This window comes from Mytilus edulis, chromosome 12 (assembly GCF_963676685.1).
Source record: "Mytilus edulis chromosome 12, xbMytEdul2.2, whole genome shotgun sequence".
Taxonomy (NCBI): Eukaryota; Metazoa; Mollusca; class Bivalvia; order Mytilida; family Mytilidae; genus Mytilus; species Mytilus edulis.
In genome coordinates this window covers 68,262,686-68,275,655 of record NC_092355.1, presented here as the reverse complement: position 1 = coordinate 68,275,655, position 12,970 = coordinate 68,262,686, and the positions used below count along the sequence as shown (strand labels likewise).

The 12,970-nt window shown below is 32.9% G+C and overlaps 1 protein-coding gene across 1 annotated transcript in view; it reads right to left on the bottom strand.

Moving 5' to 3' along the window:
- LOC139497798 (uncharacterized) overlaps positions 1-12,970 on the bottom strand; it is a 112,253-nt gene that overhangs the window by 22,409 nt on the left and 76,874 nt on the right. The window lies entirely within an intron of this gene.

Here is a 12,970-nt window from a genome sequence, read left to right as displayed (position 1 = left end):
AAAATTTTGATGAAGCATTGATCTACATTTTGCTGCTGGAAAACCTCTAATTCGCAATCGAGATAACATCCAAAGAAAGGCATGTGACAAAATGTCAATTTAAAAAGATTATTATAAATAACAAACGAAATAGTGTAATGATAATATTCCTTAATTCTGTGAGATATCATATCATAGATAAATAAACTGTTGGCATAGAGATATGTCTCTTCCGTAGGCATAAAATTCTGATAAAAAACAATCTGATGGACAGCAACATTGCTTATTTATACAGTCGCTGGACCATGATCTAGTGGACAGGACCTGAAAATGGTTGACAAACTGAGATGTACAGACAGTAATGTAACGTAATAGCAAGTATCATTTTCTATTGAAAGTAGTTTCTATCAATCTAACTTAAGCAGAAAACTTAACATACTAATTAATTCAAAGAGCACTGGATCATGACCTAGGGGGACAGACCCTCTAATGTACATAATCAGGGATGGGCACGATTACTGACAAATGTAATCGATTAATAATCGATTACTTGAAGGATTTTTGTGTATTCGATAAATAATCGATTACTCTGATTTTTGTATGTACACAAATGTACATGATTACTTTTCGATTTCTCTCAATTACATGCTACAAAATTACAAAAAAATAATAAAGAAAGTTAAACACAAATATGTTATTCCACGTAAGTGGAAATTTAGAACTTTATAAAAACAGCATGTAATGCATTGTTTTCAAATTTTAAGTAAACAGTTGTTTTCTAGATGGAAGCTCTTATTGATCTAAAATATTTGAAAATTCTTGAAATTTTGGTTTCCAATATGAGTGAGTGGTGATAAAGTACTTGCAATGACATCGCATGGTTTCAGTCATTTTTGAATATTTTAGGTTGTTTTCTCCATATTTTGCAAATTTTAACTAATAATTAAGTAATAATAAATTACTGATAGTATAATGCAACTTCATACAAAATATCATTGATCTATCGCAAGTAGTTTCTATCAAACTAACTTAAGCAGACAACTTTAAAATATTCAAATTTCCTAATTAATTCAAATTCACTTGACCATGACCTAGGGGGCAGGGCCTTAAAATCAAACTATCTTAAGCAGAAAACTTAACAGTTGTTGACACTGTCGTCATCGTCAACATCACATGAAATGCAATCCCTAAGTCTCGCATTCTGCGACTTTCGTCACAGGCGAGACAAAAAGTAATGTGCATCATCTTTTTAATTTTAACTTGTATAAGAGGTCTAATCAGTCAACATAACCAGTCTTAATGCTGACGTCCCTACTTTTCTGCTGACTTTCATTCCAAAAACTAAACATGATGAGCACATTCTTTGCCTAAAATCAAACCATGTAACGCTTGATAAGGATGCAAATGAAGTGAGATTATTATCTAGACAATACTATTACAACGAAGTTTTGGGGCATATTTTTAACCAAGCTAATAATGCAGCTAATAATAAACTATTATCTAGTATGCAATTTTTAAACAATGATATATGTTTAGAACCAACATTTTATTTATTTTAACTTAATAATAATGTCAAAAATCATAGCTAATTCATCTACCGTTGCAGATTAATGAGTTTGGTCATGTCTGTACATAATTAGGTAACACAATTTATTGAAAGGCACATACTCTTTTGTGTTTTGGGCTATAATGTCATTCAGGGGTGTTGAAATATTTGTTGTGAGCATTTATCCCCGGGCAAGTAAAACTATAAATTTTACTTGTCCAGAAAAAGGTTACTTGCCCTGAATTTCCCAATAGATATTGAAGTATTTTACTGTAAAGCTTGTATGATTCTTAAATTTGTTTTGTATCACAATGTAAGTGATGTTTGTCAATGTGTATGAATAAAAGAAGTTATGGTGTTAACATCAATGAGACAGATATCCAACAGTAAAAAAACAAGCATTCTGTGAGTATTGCATGGCAATACACAGTTCCATACCCGTTAAAAATTCAATGTAATGGAACAAAATTCTAACTTGATCTATAATATAACTTGTCATGGTGTAAACTATATAACAAATAACAAATATCAAGTCGATATCTTCAACCATGACGAATAAAAATCTTGAAAACTGATTATTTTAGTGAATTTTCTAAGTCCAAGAATCATAACTCTGCACAAAATACCAGACCGGAACAAAATTCAAACTTGATCTGTGACTTGTCATGATAAAACTATATACCAATTTTCAAATCAATATCTTCAAGCATGACAAAACAAAGTACGGAAAACTGATTATTTGAGTGAATATTCTAAGTCCAAGGACCATAATTCTGCACAAAATCATCAGACTGAAACAAAATTCAAATTTGATATGTAACTTGTCATGATAACATTATATACTAACCTTCAAATCAATATCTTCAAGCATGACGAAAAAAATGCGGAAAAACTGATTATTTGAGTGATTTTTTTTAAGTCCAAGGACCATAACGCCAATATCAAGCATGAAGAAAAAAAGTGTGGAAAACTGATTTGTTGGACTGACGAATGACACAGTTCCATACTGGTTAAACATTGAATGTATTGGAACAAAATTCTAACTTGATCTATAACTTGTCATGGTGTAAACTATATAACAAATATCAGGTCAATATCTTCAAGCATGACGAAATAAAATGTTGAAAACTCAGCCCTCATGAAAAAGAATGTCTGAATTTTTGCTGAGTTTTGCTGAATAGGTTCTGGACCCTAGCTGAATGCATGCTGAACCAAATTTTGGGATCTGAAAACTTGCTGAAGCACTTTTTCCAAATTCTGAACAAATACTGAAAAATTACTGGAATGTTCAGATTTGCTGAAAAAGTGCTGTAACATTTTCTGAAAAATTCAGACTGTGCTGAAAAATTCAGACATCGCTGAACTGAAGCTGAAAATAATCTGAACTGTTCAGTTATTGCTGAACTCCTCAGACAAACATCTGAAACTATGCTGAACATTTTTTGATATCTTTGAACAGTGCTGAATTTTTCAGAACAGCCCTGAAAACTTTCTGAACAGATTTTCAAGATCCTGAAATGTTCAGAAACAATACTGAAATCATTCTGAACAGAATAAATACTTGCTTAATTTTTCAGAGAGACATCTGAAAATGTGTTGAACTATTCAGACAGTGTTGAATTGTTCAAAACAGCTAAAAAAAACCTTTCTGAAATGATAGAAAGCTGAACTGTTCAGAACAGCTCTAAGAGCTTATATGAACAGATTTGCCAGATGCTGAACTGTTCAGACAGAATACTGAAAATCTTCTGAAAATAATACAAACAAGAATGTGTCACAGTACACAGATGCCCCACTCACACTATCATATTCTATATTTAGTGGACCTTGAAATTGAGGTTAAACTCTAATTTGGCATTAGAATTAGATAGATCATATCATTAGGACATGTATACTAAGTTTCAAGTTGCTTGGACTTCAAGTCTTCATAAAAAACTACCTTGAACAAAACCTTTAACCTGAAGTGGGACAGACAGACGGACAGATGAATGGACGGACAAACAGACGTACAGACCAGAAAACATAATGCCACCGGCCTCTACTATCGTAGGTGGGGCATAAAAAATATTTTTCAAACTTTTATATCAGACCAGAGCAGAATACACATACACCAAAGACCACCAAACTGAAGTTGTTTTTTTAATTATTGGGTTGATCTGAAGTCAATTGGCGTAAACAATGTAAACAATTAATTTTTAGAGCAGAGTAATTGATATAACATAAGCATTGTGACATATATGATTTTAAAGGGAAAGTTTAAGAATTTGGGTAGTATCTTTTTGAGATATTAGCCAATCAGTAAAATCAAAATATATTCGAAGTAAAAATAGTTTATATAAACAAATAAAAATATCTCAAAATCATTAACTACATGTACCAAAAAAAGAGGGAGGGTGTCATTTAAGATTTTCCCACTCAGGGGCACCCAAATGTAATCATGTCCACAGGAAATCTACAATAAACAATAATAAGCTGGCTTTCTGTTTAAAGTCATTAGTACTCTATTAATAATGTTATGATTGGTAATCACATTAAAAACTGAAGATCTGATATCAATTACAATTTATAACAAGTTTGTTGTTTCTATAATAAATTTCCTTTCTTTAAAAGTCATGATTTCACAACTTGCAAAACATAATCTGTTAATTTTGGGGGCAATTTAACCAGGTCCGATTTGACTTGGTGCCGAACTGTCTATAACAGTGCCAATTTGACAAGGTGCCGGAATGTCTAGAATTCATTTATATGAAGACTTGAGAGGCATACCAAAATAATACCAGCAAGGACCTATGTTATATTAAAATATTGACACCGGAGGTCTTGCCAGGTGTCAATGTGTCTCGGTGTCGAAGTATTTATAAAAATTCAAAATTTGAAAAGGGAACTTACGTTGAAATTATTTGCGATTTGTTCGATAACCTATCCGTTTTTGCTGGTGCACTGCCAGTGTTAATTTTATCTGTAGAAGAAGTTTTCTGAATCTCTCTCCAAGTTCTTAAATATGCCTTACTTAATTGTATTTCGGCATAAAAAAGAACTAAGAATAAGATCAGATTAGTCAATTGTATTCTGTATTCTGTTGTTGTAAACTAATACAGTGTTATTTACAAGCACTGATAGTACAGTCAGTTATATGGGGAGTTAAAACGTTTTCATGATCTAAGCTGGTCCCCTGCTGGCTACTACACTATGTTCGTAGAAAGTAGATACCAGTTTAATAAGTGAAACCTTTCTGAACAGGAAACGCATTATAAATTACGTCAACAAAAAACTATTTAGGCGCCCTAAATACGATTTGTGAAACGATAAAATTGAGAAAGGAAATGGTGAATATGTCAAAGCGACAACCACCCGACCATAGAGCAAACAACAGCCGAAGGCAACCAATGGGTCTTCAATGTAGCGAGAATTCCCGCACCCGTAGATGGCTATATTTATCAGATAAGTATATTACAGTTTGAACTGAAATGTTTATTGCTAATTTTAAATCATATTTAAAGATAAAAGTTTATTGAGACAATCTATAAATACCATTTTTGAGAAAGTCAACACCAGAAAATAAATAAAAATGAAGAAAATCCTTGAAATTATGTATTGAACTTGTGCACATCATTATGCACTGACCATTCAACTTACATGTATTTAGAGAAAATCAGAGGAGGAAGGGGAATGTCCTTGTTTTTTTTAGGAACCAGCTGTTTTTTTACTTTAATGGGGAAAAAAGAAAAAGGGGGGACATGCTTTTGCAAGTTTTGGTATGTGAGATACAGGGGTTGAATATGGAACAAAGGGAGGGGGAGAATGTGAGAGAAATCATGATTTTTTTTTTACAAAATAACCGGATTTGGTAAATGAACCATATTTTGGGAACTAGCAGTTTTTTTTTATTTGAGGGACAAAAAAGGGGGGGGGCATGCTTTTTGCAAATTTTGGGATGTGAATTATAGGGGATTGTGGGGATATGGAATTGAGTGAGGGGGAGGATGTCAGATGTGAGAGGAATAATGAAAAAAATACAAAAAAGCAGGATTTCGGAAATGAACCATATTGTGCCCCTAACCTGAACTTAGATATGACACATTGCTTTTCTTTATGAAAGTATCAATCAATGGCAGATACAGGGTGCCAGGGTCCCACATATGGAGCTTCATATATATGATAATTGCATAGACTTTTTACAAGTATTCACACCAACAGGAGCGGATCCAGACATTTTAAAAAGTGGGGGTGCGGCAACTATATGTCCCAATTCAAATCGACAAATGCATTGATCATAAAAAAAAGGGGCGCCCTTTCCTCTAACAAAATCATGGATCTGCACCTTTCAATACAGAAAACTCTAAGAAATGTTTATACTTTTTTTCGCTTCCCTTCTAAAAAAAAAATTTTCATGATATTAAATCAATCAATTAAAAAAACGGCATTATGAAAAAATCATAATCTATATTGAATTAGAAAATAAGTAAGACATTGGATTCTTTGTGGATTGTATTTTCTTGCAGGTGAAAGTCCTGCATCTTCCACAGAAACTTTTTGAAATTCAAGCAGAAATTGAACTGATCTAAGTTTGAAGCTCTGAAACTTCAATTTTGATTAATACAGAAAGAAAAAGAAGTTTACATATATTATAATCTGATTTTTATTTAATATACAAATGATTCTCAATTTCTGAATTAATAGAATTAAAACTTCATGAATAATTCATGATTCACATTATTTGAAATAATTATCAGGCCGTTGAAATTGGATTGATGATTTTCCCTATTAACACAAGAAAATTTCAAAGGGTTGAAGGACAGGAAAGAGTCCAAAAGACTTCTTTTTTTTAGTTGGAAAAATAGAATTGGAAAAATAGAACAAGACGCATATTGTTAATGTTACTGTTATAGATACGAAATGTTTCAAGTGAAAGACGTGAGATTACATGTAGATTTACTGTAGTGCTCCTTTCGTGTGGTAACCTAACGGTGTACAATACTTGGCCCAAGTATCAACAGCAGCATGGAAGCTTTCACTTGGGACAATTATAAGTTTATTATACAAAATATAACAATAATTAGATGTGGCATGATTGATGCTGAGCAAACAATTCATAGATAAAAAAAACAAAAAACCCAGAGATATAACAAACGGTCATTACTGGTCAGTTAAAGATTAAAATGGGCAAAATCTATACTGAATTATGTATAACCGACTTCAAAATGTGTCCACTTTCTCATGAATTTCTTATGTCACAATGCTGGGTCATTGATGTCACAGTTGTAAAAGGCTTGACTGATCTGATTGCAACTATATAAGACACAAAATAAAAAGCAATAATAAAAAAGACAAAGACACAACTAATTATTCTACTTCACATATGATACCATTGTATTTCTTAAATAATGTTTATTTGTTTTGGATAAATAGTGTCTTTCAGACAGAATATTAAAAAGCTCATATTGTCTAAATACCAATGGAAACATTCCTGAATTATAACCGAAAATCATCTGAACCTTTCCTGAAAAATGTAAGCTAAAGCTGAAAATGGTCTGAACCCCATCCTGAACAATAGCTGAAGACTGAATATTGGCTGAGTATAGATTAATTCAAATTTTTACTGAATATTTGCTTAAATTTTGTTTAGTTTGTTGAACATTTTAGAAAGAAATGCTGAAAAGTTTACCTTTAGAGTCTTAGATGAACTTTAACAGAAAATTTGCTGAAAACCCACTGGAACGGGTTAAATTATAGCTGGGTTTTTTTTTAGAAAATGGTGTTTAAGAGGTTCTGAATATTTCAGCAAGTTGTTCAGAAAGATTCAGAAATAATACTAATTATTTCTGAATATTTACTGAAAATGTCTTGCTGAATTGTAACTGAAAGTTTGCTGAAAACTTGCTGGAATGTGCCAAATTCAGCCATCTTTAAGCAAAAGGTTTTTTTATAGGTTCTGAATATTTCAGAAAGGTGTTCAGAAAAATTCAGAATTAATGCTGAATTATTTCTGAATATTGCTGAATATTTACTGAAAATGACTTGCTGAATTGTTACTGAAAATTTGCTGAAAATGTGCTGGAATGTGCCAAATTCAGACATTTTTAAGCAAATGGTTTTTAATAGATTCTGTAAAATTCAGCAAGGTGTTCAGAAAAATTCAGAATTAATGCTGAATTATTTCTGAATATTGCTGAATATTTACTGAAAACGTACTGCTGAATTTTTACTGAAAATGTGCTGAAAACTTGCTGGAACGTGCCAAATTCAGGCATTTTTAAGAAAAGGGTTTACTAAATGTGTTCAGTAAAATTTCAGCATTAAGTTCAGAAAAAATTCAGAAAAATATTTTCATGAGGGTGATTATTTAAGTGAATTTTCTAAGTCCAAGGACCATTTATAATTCTGCACAAAATCATCAGACCGAAACAAAATTAAAATTTGATCTTTAACTTGTCATGATAAAACTATATACTAACTTTCAAATCAATATCTTCAAGCATGACGAAGAAAGTGCGGAAAACAGACAGGCAGAAAGACAGACAGACAGATAGACAGACAGAGTGCAAACCTAAAGTCCCCTTAGACGGTAGGGGATTAATAAAAGACATATATAGTTTTAAATGCTAGGCAGTAGGTACATGTAAAAATGTATATATACTAAGTTTTGAAACCATTAACGAAATGGACACTAAATAATAGATCATGAAGTTTCCCTTAAATCTATTAATTTGCCAACAAATCAGTTTGACTTTTGGTAGCAAAGATGTAGGTGTTTCCTACAAAGTGTGCAAAAATAAATTTATTTTTTTAAGTTTCTTCACTGGAGATCCAGGGGAAATCTGTTTAGCATGACTTCTGAAACTCAAGTTTCTGGGTTTTTTTGTGTTTTTTTTTTAATAATAAATTGCTTTCCTGAGTGCAGCTGGATACGACCGCAGAGGTCCAACCCTGAACAGTTGGGGCAAAAATGGACACAATATTTGCGCTTGATACAGGTCTGAATTTGGATTGTAATTAAATATTTGACACATAATAGGTTTCAAACTCAGAATAACTGTAGTCAAAGAATTAAGAATTGGTCATATGATTTGAATTTATATTCAATATGTTTGCTTTTGCACTATGCTGTTGCATATTGACCCCCCTTTTGTTTGCAAAAAAATAAAAATTTGAAGAATTTGTTTTTTTAATTTCTAAAATCTAAAATCTGTAAAAAAAAATTGTCCCCCCACACAATTTCTTATTTACCCCCTCCCCCCCCCCACACACACATTTTTTTTCACCTCCCCCTTTCCCTTTTTCCAAAAATAAAAATTCTTTCGGTCAAGATAATATAGTCATAATATCAAATTCTAATTTCTAATTACAGGAGGGATTGTGCCTGATATTCATATGATGAAGACATAAATCTTTCAATCAGTTTTAATTGAGAGCTGGAGCTGGCATGTCAGTAACTGCTAGTAGTCTGTTGTTATTTATGTATTATTGTCATTTTGTTTATTTTCTTTTTGTTTCATATTCTGAAATCAGACTCGGATGTCTCTCAAACTGGGTGTTACTTTGCATATTGTTGTACGTTTGTTTTTCTACATTGGCTAGAGGTATAGGGGGAGGGTTGAGATCTCAATAAATTATGTTTAACCCCATCCCAAGTCAGGAGCCTCTGGCCTTTGTTAGTCTTGTATGATTTTTAATTTTAGTTTCATGTGTGTATATTTCAAAGTTTAGTATGACATCCATTATCACTGAGCTAGTATATATATATTTGTTTAGGAGCCAGCTGAAGGACGCCTCTGGGTGCGGGAGTTTCTCGCTACATTGATGACCCATTGGTGGACTTCAGCTGTTATCTGCTCTATGGTCGGGTTGTTGTTGCTTTGACACATACCCCATATCCATTCTCAATTTTATTTAGACAAAGAAAGAAAGTACAACATTTATTCATAAATAATTTACAAACAGTGTAAGGGAGGTAATCAAACATACTCAACATTGTTCTTTAAATGTAATTGGATTACCTCCCTTACACTGCTTTTAAACTGTCTCAATTGTCCATTTATCAGGAAACCCTTGTTTTCCCCTGTTTTGCCCCGAATTCCATAATTCCATACCCCCCAAAGAGTCAGTCCTAACCATCCCGTTGTGGTATGGAATCTTGTGGTATAATTTCAGAGAGATTCATACATTTAAACACAAGTTAGTGTCTGAAAACAACAAAAATTCTTATATGAACCCCTTTTTTTACCCCTAATTCATAAACTGTTAAGACCATAACCCCCAAAATCAATCCCAACCTTCCTTTTGTGGTTATAAACCTTGTGTCTAAATTGCATAGATTTCTATTTACTTACACTAAAGTTATTGTCCAGAAACCCATTGTCTTCGGATGACGACGTGAGACCAATTTAAGAAATAAAATAATTAAAATGTAAAATTTATTATAAGTGTAAAGTTTTGAAGCTAAGGTGAAAAAATTATGACCACAACAAACATGGCGGACGAGAATGATCAAGTCAACTTTTTAGTAAATTAACCTAAGAAAGCATAAAAAAACAACAAAAATCATTACTCAACGAACTTCATAAAGTATCATGAGTATTGAAGGTTAGTATTGTCAATTTCCAATCGTTTATGTAGTGTTTTAGAATCGGAATCAAGCCTCGTGGTGTCCTGACAGGTGTTCGTAGTCCTCGCAAAATAACAATTTTATATAGCGTTTTTGATCGACTGCAATTTAAAGAATAAATAAGATTCCGGTGTCGTGTTATATGTCATTAAATTCCTGTGATTCTTAAGATCATTTTAATTTTTTTTGTTGGTGTCGTCATCTGCAAATTATATTTAAAGAGTGATAAATCCAACGCTAAAAATAGAAAGCCGGAAATTGATGTTGTTATGGAAAATATGATAACAACTTGGCGGAACCTCGGCGACATAACTTATACTATCCAGAATTAGTTCATTTTTTCACTTGTTTCGATTTAAATAAAGATTAAAATTATTTTTCGTAGATACTTAATAAACAAATGTGTTAATTTATTAGTGGAGTGACAAAGTCGATGAATTTTCAACTTTAATGGACCACCCTACCTGCAGGCTAAATTATACATTTTTGGATAGAGAAATGATTAAAGTTTAATGTTTGCCTGGTCGTAGAATCGAAATATGGTGCATTTTTTTTAATTTGGGGTTAAAGTGCAGTGGTCGATTTTTTCACCGAAGTACATTTATTTCACACGGGGTTATGAACCATCAAACAAATAATATCACATTTGCTTTAATAAACAAAATTTAATTCTTAAATGAAGCAATAAACTGTAACAATTCACTATCCAAAAAAAAATAATAAAAAAAATAAAAAAATGGCGATTTTAAAGAAAATTCAGATCAGCAACAATATTTACACACAAGATAAACATGTTTATGACCTTAAATTGGCATTTTTTTCTTCACATATACATTTTACGATGTATTTCTGATTTATACGTTTTCTCAAATTAAAAGAGAGTAAATTATGCTTCTGGTATGGTATATGCCATTTGTCAGTGGCAAATATTTCACCAAAGGTATGTGAATGAGATCGAAACAATTAATTCCAATGCGTCATTGTTATGTGTACTCCAATAAAAATACATATTGTACGGATAGAAAAACAAACTTTCCCTTATTGCAGGACAGCTACATGTATGCATACATAAAACCCATAAAACAAATAAAAAGTGGTCAGTCATAAAGTGCAGATGCAAATGCAAAACAAAACATACACAAAATCAAAGAACCAAACAAAATACACAGGTTCAAATAATCGCATAGTCGAAGTGATATTAACCACAAAGAAACCAACTGTAATCATTTTGTTAAAAATAATGTCATGATTCACTCAGACGCCATTTTCATCGTCATCTTCTTCACTAATTTGAATGTGAGTAAGATAGTTTCTACAACTCTCAGAACCTTCACACGAACAAATAGTTGTACAACCTAGATTTTGCTGGTTGCAGACACAATTTTTATCGCAAGCCTTTTTACCCTTGCATGTGCAAATAAGGTCTTGAAGGAAATCTGCTGACATAGGTTTTTCAAACAAAATCGGTAGTAAACCATTTTTACCCTCTTGCCAACCAGACTTTTTGGGCTGTCTGGTTGCTGGTTTTGCAATGTGTGAATGCATCCAAACTTGCGTCTGTAACATTGCACAGAGGATGTGTTGTAAAAAGGACGCCTCACATGGGGGTAATCTAACAAGATTCATATCTTTTGTTGTGGCAAATTTCACCCTTAACTTGTTTAGGTCTTCATGTAAATCACTGAATTTCCTCTTCGGGTCGTATAACAAAGCAACAAATTTGCGTCCATCATGAATGGCGGATTCCTGATCTCCCGTTGAAAAACCTATCTGAAGGGATTGGAAATTGTCTGCACTTTTCTGCAAAAGTTTGTACATAGACTTCTTTCCGAGACCAAAAAAAGAAGAAGTCGTATCGCATCCTGTGAGGGCATGTGTAGCTGGCAGTAAATTACAGATTGAGGGTTCAAGTGAGCGACATATATCGTGAACAGGTAGAAAACGCCTTCCATCTTTCAAATTTGATACTGACCTAGTTTGGAACCACATCTCCTCTGTATTTTCAAGTTTAGGAAAATAGTGGACACAGAGCACTAACACATCAGTGTCAGATGACTTTATAATAATACGACCTTTTCTATCATTCGAAAAAATATTGGCATCTGCATACACCGAATGAAGAATCATTCGTGTATCTGCTTCTTCTTGTGTGCTGTATAAGTCAGTACAATTTGACAGGCCATCACAAGAAAATCTCTTGACAACTTCTGGGTTTTCAAAAACACCCGCGAGAAACAATTCGGTACCTCCCTCTAAAGAAGACTGTCCAAAATACCGTTCGCAATACTCACCAAGTAATCTGATAAGTGACTGTTTATTTTCTGGATTGCAAAGGAACTTTTTCCAGTCCGGAATTGCTCTTCCTTCAATAACCTGATAAACCTTTTGAGCTCCAAATGACAAGGTTCGACGCAATCTTTCCGCTGCTTTGATTGAATGTTTTACATCGTAGCGATCAAAAACATCGACCACTGTTCCAGCATTTAAAAAAACACGTCAGAAGCATTGTTACATAGTTTCGTAGCAGATCACCAAATGTGTTGCATTTCTTGACATCCATACATTGAATAATTCCCATACCATCACGTATCAAAACTGTATTTGCTGTGTCATAACTTGGAAGGTTGAAGGAAGAGCAGATTTCCTCTTCAAGTAGGTGAATTATATCTGATTTGCAACACTTACGCATGGTACCATCATCGTGGAAAAGTGCTGAAGGTATTGAACCAATAGGATATGCCAAGATCTTGTCTACTGTAACATCTTCTCGAACATTAGCCAGGGCTAAAGCGCGACGAAATATCATCTCTGGTTTTATATGGGCTTTCACAATGTCACCT